Source organism: Rhinopithecus bieti, unplaced genomic scaffold, assembly GCF_001698545.2.
Source record: "Rhinopithecus bieti isolate Rb0 unplaced genomic scaffold, ASM169854v2 scaffold_13259, whole genome shotgun sequence".
NCBI classification, from domain to species: Eukaryota; Metazoa; Chordata; class Mammalia; order Primates; family Cercopithecidae; genus Rhinopithecus; species Rhinopithecus bieti.
Genome location: NW_016807544.1, coordinates 2,630,838 through 2,638,474, shown reverse-complemented (window position 1 = coordinate 2,638,474; position 7,637 = coordinate 2,630,838). Strand labels below are relative to the sequence as shown.

The following is a 7,637-nucleotide window of genomic DNA, read 5'->3' as shown; positions in this document are numbered from 1 at the left end:
GAGGAGAAAAAGTACTTAGGAATATATTTAACAAAATTAATGTATGGCAGGTACACAGAAAACTATAAAACACTGTTGACAGAAATTACAGATTTAATGCAAGCCATATCAAAATTCCAAATGCCCTTTTTTTAGCAATGGATAAGCAGATCCTAAATTCATACTATGCAAGGGACCCAGAATACTCAAAATAATTTTGAAAAAGAACAAAGTTGGGAGGACTCACACCTCCCAATTTCAAAATTCACTACAAAGCTACAGTAATCAAGACACCATGTTACTGGCGTGTGGATAGAAATATAAATCAATGGAGTAGAATTGAGACCAGAAATAAACCCATATGCCTATCTATGGTCAACTGGTTTTCATCGAGGTGCCAAGACCATTCAACTAAAGAAAGAAGTGTCTTTTCAACTGCTGGGACATTTGAATATCAAACTGCAAAAGAATGTATTTGGATCCCTACTTCATACCATATGGGACAATAACGAACCCAAATGGATCTAGATCTAAAACTATAAAACTCTTTGAAGGAAACAAAGGTATAAATCATCATGATCTTGATTAGGCAATGATTTCTCAAATATGACAGTCAAAGCGCGCGCGCGCGCACACACACACACACATTGGGCTTCATCAAAATTGAAAACTTCCGTGCATCAAAAGACACTAGTTAGGGCCGGACACAGTGGCTCACGCCTGTAATCCCAGCACTTTGGGAGGCTGGGACGGGTGGATCACTCGCAGACAGGAGTTCAAGACCAGCCTGACCAATATGGTGAAATAGCATGTTTCAAAATACAAAATACAAAAATTAGCTCGGTTTGGTGGCGGGAGCCTGTGGTCCCAGCTATTTGGGAGGCTGAGCCAGAAGAATCGCTTGAACCCGGGAGGTGGAGGCTGCAGTGAGCCGAGATGGTGCCACTGCATTGCAGCCTGGGCGACAAGAGCTAAACTCCGTCTGGAAAAAAAAAAAAGAACCTACACAAATAGCCAACTGGCACATGAAAGGATACCCAACATCATTAGTCCTTAGGTAGATGTAAATCAAAACCACAGTGAGATACCACTTTATTTAATTTTATTTTATTCCCTCCTACCCTCCTTTTGGCTGAAGTGCAGTGGCGCAATCTCTGCTAACCGCAACCTCCATCTCCCCAGCTCAAGCCGTCCTCCTGCCTCATCCTCGGAGTAGACGGAATTACAGGCGAGTGCCACCACACCAGGCTAATTTAAAAAACATTTTTGGCCTTCCGCCACGGCCGCCATTGGAGAGTAGCAGCCATGGCTCTGCGCTACCCTATGGCCGTGGGCCTCAACAAGGGCCACAAGGTGACCAAGAACGTGAGCAAGCCCAGGCACAGCCGCCGCCGCGGGCGTCAGAGCAAACACACCAAGTTTGTGGGGGGACATATCCGGGAGGTGTATGGCTTCACCCCGTACGAGCTGCGCGCCATGGGGTTACTGAAGGTCTCCAAGGAGAAACGGGCCCTCAAGTTCATCAAGAAAAAGGTGGGGACGCACATCCGTGCCAAGAGAAAGCAGGAGGAGCTCAGCAAGGTACTGGCCGCCATGAGGAAAGCCGCCGCCAAGAAAGACTGAGCCCCCTCCACTGTCCTCTCCTTGAAATAAAAAACAGCTTGACAGAAAATAAAATAAAATAAAAATAAAAAATATTTTTGTAGAGACGGGGTCTCGCTTTGTAGCCGCCCAGGCTGGTCTTGAATTTCTGACCTCCAGCGATCCTCCCACCTTGGCGCAGTGTTGAGATGCCAGGCGTGAGCCACCACGCGCGGCAGCAATTCTGAGATTTAACACAGCGAGCCGGTATGTGCCCAGCGTATGTGTATGTAGTGTACAGAATATGTGAACCACCTTCTATAAAGGTTCATGCACCAGAAGGTCGGCTCTCTCTCACAGTCTCGCAGTTTTCCACACACAAGCGGCAAATATTTTTGCACCGGTCTCCAAAATGGTGTCTGGTTTGGGAGCCCGCGGCTTCCGGAATTACAGGCTCTTACCTGCTTCCAGGACACCATTCCAGGCCTGGCCTCAACAGGCCCAAGGCGCAGGCCCAGAGGAGGCGAGGGCGGCGGGTGCGCTACACCCAGTAGGGGGCAGCCCCGGGCTTCCGCGCCACCCGCAGTGCTGGCCCCCCCCCCCCGCCCCAACACCGGCCAGCTGGGGAGCCAAGTGTGGGGATGGCCTCGCCTCCCCGGGAAGTAGGCTTGACAGCAGAGGGGTAGGTCCAGCCTTAGCACTAGGCCAAAGCTCAGAATGGGGGAGGGGCTCCATCTCCCCACGGGGCTCTCTGGTTTGGAGGCCTCGGGGCTGTTCTGATTTCCAGGCTGGGCCTCACCATCTTGTTTAGCACATGGTTAGGGGCCCTAGACTAGAGCCCAACAACCGGGGCTCAGAGACTGGGGTATCCTGGGGCTGCGGGGTTGATTCTTGGGCGGATGAGAATGTTCTGGAATTAGACAGCAATGATGGTTGCACAATCTTGCCAATTAAAAAGCCACCGGATTGAACCCTTTTTAAAAAAGTGAATTTTCGGGTATGTGAAATATCACAGCATGGTGTAGTATACATCATATATATATTTATATATAAACTACATATATATACGATGTTTACTACACCGTGCTGTGATAGTTAAAGTGAGAAACATCCTAGATATCCAACAACAGGGGAATTTTGTTAAAAGTCTGTAGACCAGCTGGGCGCGGTGGTTCATGCCTGTAATCCCAGCACTTTGGGAGGTGGGCGGATCACAAGGTCAGGAGATAGATGAGACCATCCTGGCCAACATGGTGAAAACCTGTCTCTACTAAAATACAAAAAATTAGCCAGGCTTGGTGGCGCGCGCCTGTAGTCCCAGCTACTCGGGAGGCTGAAGTAGGAGAATCGCTTGAACCCTGGAGGTGGAGGTTGCGGTGAGCCGAGATCGCGCCATTGCACTCCAGCCTGGGCAACAAGGGCGAAGCTCCGTATCAAAAACGAAAAAAAAAAAAAAAAAAAAGTCCGCATACCAGCGGGCTGCTAGTGTGCAAAACGCTAACTCCACTGGTTTGTAAAGCTGAATACAAAGTAGCTTCCACAGGCCAGGGCGGTGGCTCACGCCTCTAAAGTCTCAGCACTTTGGGAGGCCGAGATGGGAGGATTGCTTGAGCCCAGGAGTTCAAGACCAGCCTGGGAAACATAGTGACACACCACTCCCTCCCCCGGCCCCGTCTCTACAAATAATTTAAAAAGTAGCTGGGTCTAGTGGTGCGTGCCTGTAGTCCCAGCAGTTAAGAGTTGTTCATTGTAAAACAACAACATTCTGGATGGCCGACTTAAAAACAACAAAGTTTTCTGTTAACATTTATTTAAGAAATAATTCAGGCAGCAGGCTTTGTACTAATGCCCACCCTGAGTTGGTATTTTCAATCCTATTTTACAAATGAGGAAACAGGCTTAGAGGGCTAGGTACCACACCCAGGGTAAGCTAAATGGTGGAACCACCTCTGTTGGTAGGACCCCCAGGCCTGGTTACCCACAAAACATCACCTCAACTCTAATTTCCATCCTTATTTAAAAATCAGAGTTTGGGACTTTGGAACTGTTTCCTCTAGGAAGCTGTCCCCTCAGTTTTCTTTGCTTCTGGCTGCGCCGCTGGAGTCACAAGACATGCCTGTATAACACCATGGTGAAAGGTGTCATGGTTTCTGAAGCCCCCGGGACACCCATGAGGCGTGGAAGAGCTAGCTTTCTCGTTAACACACAACTCAGAGTGAAGGCAAGGGCCAAACCCAGGCCCCACCACTTGCTAGTTCGTTCGCTACCCCTCACGGACAACCAAACTGCACCCCTTTCTGCGTCTGACAAGCACATCATAGCGCTGGTGCTGGGAAAACTTAGTGCCTGTGAAGCAGCCAGCATAGTGCTGGCCATTTCGTAAGCGTCAGCCACGCCTTACCTGTTATGCTGACCTGAACATTCACGGGGACACCGCCCCAAGGCCCGCAGCCCAGCCCCCGCCAGGTGTCTGGTGGGGCCTTCAGCAGCAGGGCTTAGAGAAGCGCTTAGAAAAACGCCCTCAGCGGCGACACTCGGAGTGCCCTCCCTGCGTGTTTACGGTTGTAGCGCTGATCCGGCCGGAGGGCTCCACGCGTCCCCGAATGGGCTGAGCGCACCGCCCCAGCTGCCACCTAGGCCCGGTGGCACCGGCGTTCCACGTGCTCGCTCCTCCCCGCCCCTCCCCGCCCCTTTCCTTGGCCTTCCTCGCCGCGCCCGTCTCCCACCCCGAGCTCTGCAGCGGGCGCGCGGCAGCCCTCGAACCGACGCCAGTAGGCACCCCAGGCAGCACAGACTTACCAGTTCAGCAGGTCCCTTCCGGATTCCCCTAGGGCTCAGTTGTGCAGAAGTTGGGCCGAAGCGTGCAAGGACCCGGAAAGACCAAGGTGTAGCGTCAGCCAGTTAGGTGGATACGTTTTGGTGTTGTAGCAGCCGATAGGGCTATAGCGGCCGTCCTTTCCTTCTCACTGGACGCGGCTTCTGTCTGTCGACGTCAATAGGGGCGATCCTACGCAGAAGGCGGGGAGTGGGGCTTCGGCTCCTCCCAGGCTTGGCCTGTCTGGGCCGGATGCACGTGGAGGCTGGTCCGGGAGCGCTTGGGGGTGGGGCCAGGCGCACGTGGGGGCGGGGCCGGGGGGGCTGCTCCCGGAGCAGCGAAACTGTCTGGAGCTCGTTTCCTGAGAGGCCGTGTCCTCCACCCTCCGCAGGCTGATCCGGCCCTGGAGAAGTCCTCTCTCTGTAGTGGAAAGAGCGAAGGAGTCTGTGAGGCGAGGGACAGAAGTAACGTGATGTTATGACAGGCGGCGATGCCTTGGGCAGTAGCCTCAGGCGGCCGAGGCCGCGGCCCTGGGTCTGTGTTCAGGGTGTAGCGTAGCGAGCCCTGACCGTGGAACCGGGGGGCCTCCGTGCTGGCTCCAGTACTGCTGCTTGCTGTGGGACCTAGGGCGAGTCTCTTCCCTTCTCTAAGCCTTGATTTCTTCTGTTGAGAGAAGGGATCGGATCTATCATTCTCGTGTCGTCTGCAGCTTGGAGTTTGCTCAGACCACCAATATTTCTAGAATGACCTATGTGTGCTGTGCCTGTCAGCTGACGGTTTTGAGATCTAATGAAGGGAAAACGGAAGCGTCTAATGTGCTTGTGGCCCGAAAGAGACAGTTTGTGAGGACAGCTGGGTTCACAGAGGCCAGGCTTGTTGGGGTCCAGCAGCAGGCGTGGTGCGTCATGCGGCTCCATAACCCAGGCCCCTGCCCGCGGCTGGACCCGTTAGAAAGCAGGCGGTGGGGTTCATCCATTGCACCCCGTGCGAAGGCATTTTAGCCCTTAAAGAGGAAGCTAGGATTTCAGGCTAAACTCCTGGCTGTTAGGAGTTTATAGATAAGTGCAGGGTGTGGAGCGGGGCCGGGTGATGAGGGAAATGAGAGAAGTGGGCATAGTCAGAATAAAGAACCGCTTCATGAAGCTTGAGCGGCCTTGAAGAGAAGGCAAAGAAAAATTCTACCTGAACAAACAACGTGGCTGGAGGCCGGTTCAAGTCGGCTGGATGGGAGAGGAGTATGGAAGCAAAACTCGGTAGGGTGGGTTGGAGCTTGGTGACGCAGGAATTGCCAGGGAAAGAGTAGTCAGGCCGGGCGCAGTGGCTCACGCCTGAAATCCCAGCACTTTGGGAAGTTGAGGCAGGTGGATCACTTGAGGCCAGGAGTTCCATACCAGCCTGGCCAACATGGCGAAACGCCCTTCTCTACTAAAAATACAAAAAATTAGCCGGGCTTGGTGGTGGGCGCCTGTAATCCCAGCTACTGGGGAGGCTGAGGCAGGAAAACTGCTTGCACCCAGGAGGCGGGGGTTGCAGTGAGCCAAGATAGGGCCGTTGCACTCCAGCCTGGGCGACAGAGTGAGACCCTGTCTCAAAAAAAAAAAAAAAAAAAAAAAAAGATAGACAATGGGAGGCTCCGAGGGTTCTAGAGTTGGGAAGTGACAGGACTAGAACTGTGCTGAGAAATCACCGTGTTGGGGGTTGGGGAGAAAAGACTGTGGAAGGCAGCTGGGAGACCTCTAAGGAACTTACTGCAGCAACAGTCCTTGTGAAAGGCAGTGAGGGCCAAACCAGGGTGGGGATAGCCAGGATGGAATGGCAGGGTGCAGATGGGAGGCAGGATTCAGAGGGAGAACAGGCCAGACTTAACTCTTGGGGAAGAGTCGAGCTGGATTTTCCACTGAAGAGCCAGGGGACACTGAAGGAAGATGGCAGGAGAAGTTGGCTTGGGCTTGCTGAGTGAATGAGTGGCTGGCAGCCGGCCAGCAGGCTGTGCTGAATGTCCACGGAGAGGACAGTGAGGTGGGCATGAGATATACCTTGGGAGCCTGCAACACACACAGAGAAAAGATTAAAGAATGTTTGTTAATAAGTGAACAAATGAAGTTTGCTGGGCCTTGGGCACATCATGAGGCATTCCGACCTCAGTTTCTGAACAGGTTAGAATGAGATAAGACACCTACTGAGACAGGTTGTAAGGAGTAAGCTCTGATGATGGAGTACCTCACCCAGGACTTGGTGCACAGCGCCCATTGGTTAAGCTTCCTAAATTGTGAAGGTAGCTTGGTATCTAGATGATGTATATTACCTTCAAAAGTAAAAATTATTTTTTCATTTCATCTCCAGAATTTGAAGCCAAGGCAAATGTTGTAATGAAAAGGAATGAATCTATAGAAAGAGGTTGGAAAATACATTGCACGTGACAAAGGCTAAAAAATAGTGTGTTTTTTTGTTTGTCTGTTTGTTTTGAGATGGAGTCTTGCTCTGATGCCAGGCTGGAGTGCAGTGGTGCGATCTCGGCTCACTGCAACCTCTGCCTCCCAGGTTCAAGCTATTCTCCTGCCTCAGCCTCCCAGGTAGCTGAGATTACAGGCGCCTGCCACCATGCCTGTCTAATTTTTTGTATTTTTAGTAGAGATGGGCTTTTGCCATATTGGCCAGGCTGGTCTTGAACTCCTGACCTCAGGTGATCTGCCCACCTTGGCCCCCCAAAGTTCTGGGATTACAGGTGTGAACCACCTCACCCAGCCTTCAAATACTAGATCTTATTCATTCTTTCAAACTATTTTTTTGTACCCATTAGCCATCCCCACATACCCCCATCTCCCAAAATATAAAATTTAAGTATTAATTTAAACAAATCAACATTTGTTTAAATCAACTGCAGGAGTTGTCCTTTAAAAAAAAAAAAAAACAAAACACAACAGGCCAGGCAGTGACTCACGCCTGTAATCTCAGCACTTCGGGAGGCCCAGGTGGGCAGATCACCAGGTCAGGAGATTGAGACCATCCTGGCTAACACGGTGAAACCCCATCTCTACTGAAAATACAAAAAATTAGCCGGGCGTGGTGGCAGGCGCCTGTAGTCCCAGCTGCTTGGGAGGCTGAGGCAGGAGAATGGCATGAACCCGGGAGGCGGAGCTTGCAGTGAGAGGAGATTGTGCCACGGCACTCCAGCCTGGGTGACTGAGCAAGACTCCATCTCAAAAAAAAAAAATACAAAAAATTAGCCAGGCGTGGTGGTGCGTGCCTGTGATCCCAGTTA

The 7,637-nt window shown here is 51.6% G+C and overlaps 1 protein-coding gene and 1 pseudogene across 6 annotated transcripts in view; one reads left to right on the top strand and one right to left on the bottom strand.

Moving 5' to 3' along the window:
* The window catches only part of DCAF4 (DDB1 and CUL4 associated factor 4), a 77,859-nt gene extending 73,292 nt beyond the window's left edge, over positions 1 to 4,567 (bottom strand). For 5 of the 6 annotated variants that reach the window (XR_001887456.1, XR_001887455.1, XM_017882794.1 and 2 more), the window contains exon 1: positions 4,360 to 4,567. The gene's annotated coding sequence lies outside the window, so the exon portion shown is untranslated. Of the gene's footprint in view, positions 1 to 3,961; positions 4,206 to 4,359 lie in introns of those variants that run through there. The other variant, XM_017882793.1, reaches the window with a different exon arrangement.
* Positions 1,284 to 1,602, top strand: LOC108536215 (60S ribosomal protein L36 pseudogene; annotated as a pseudogene).
* Positions 4,568 to 7,637: the final 3,070 nt, after the last annotated feature.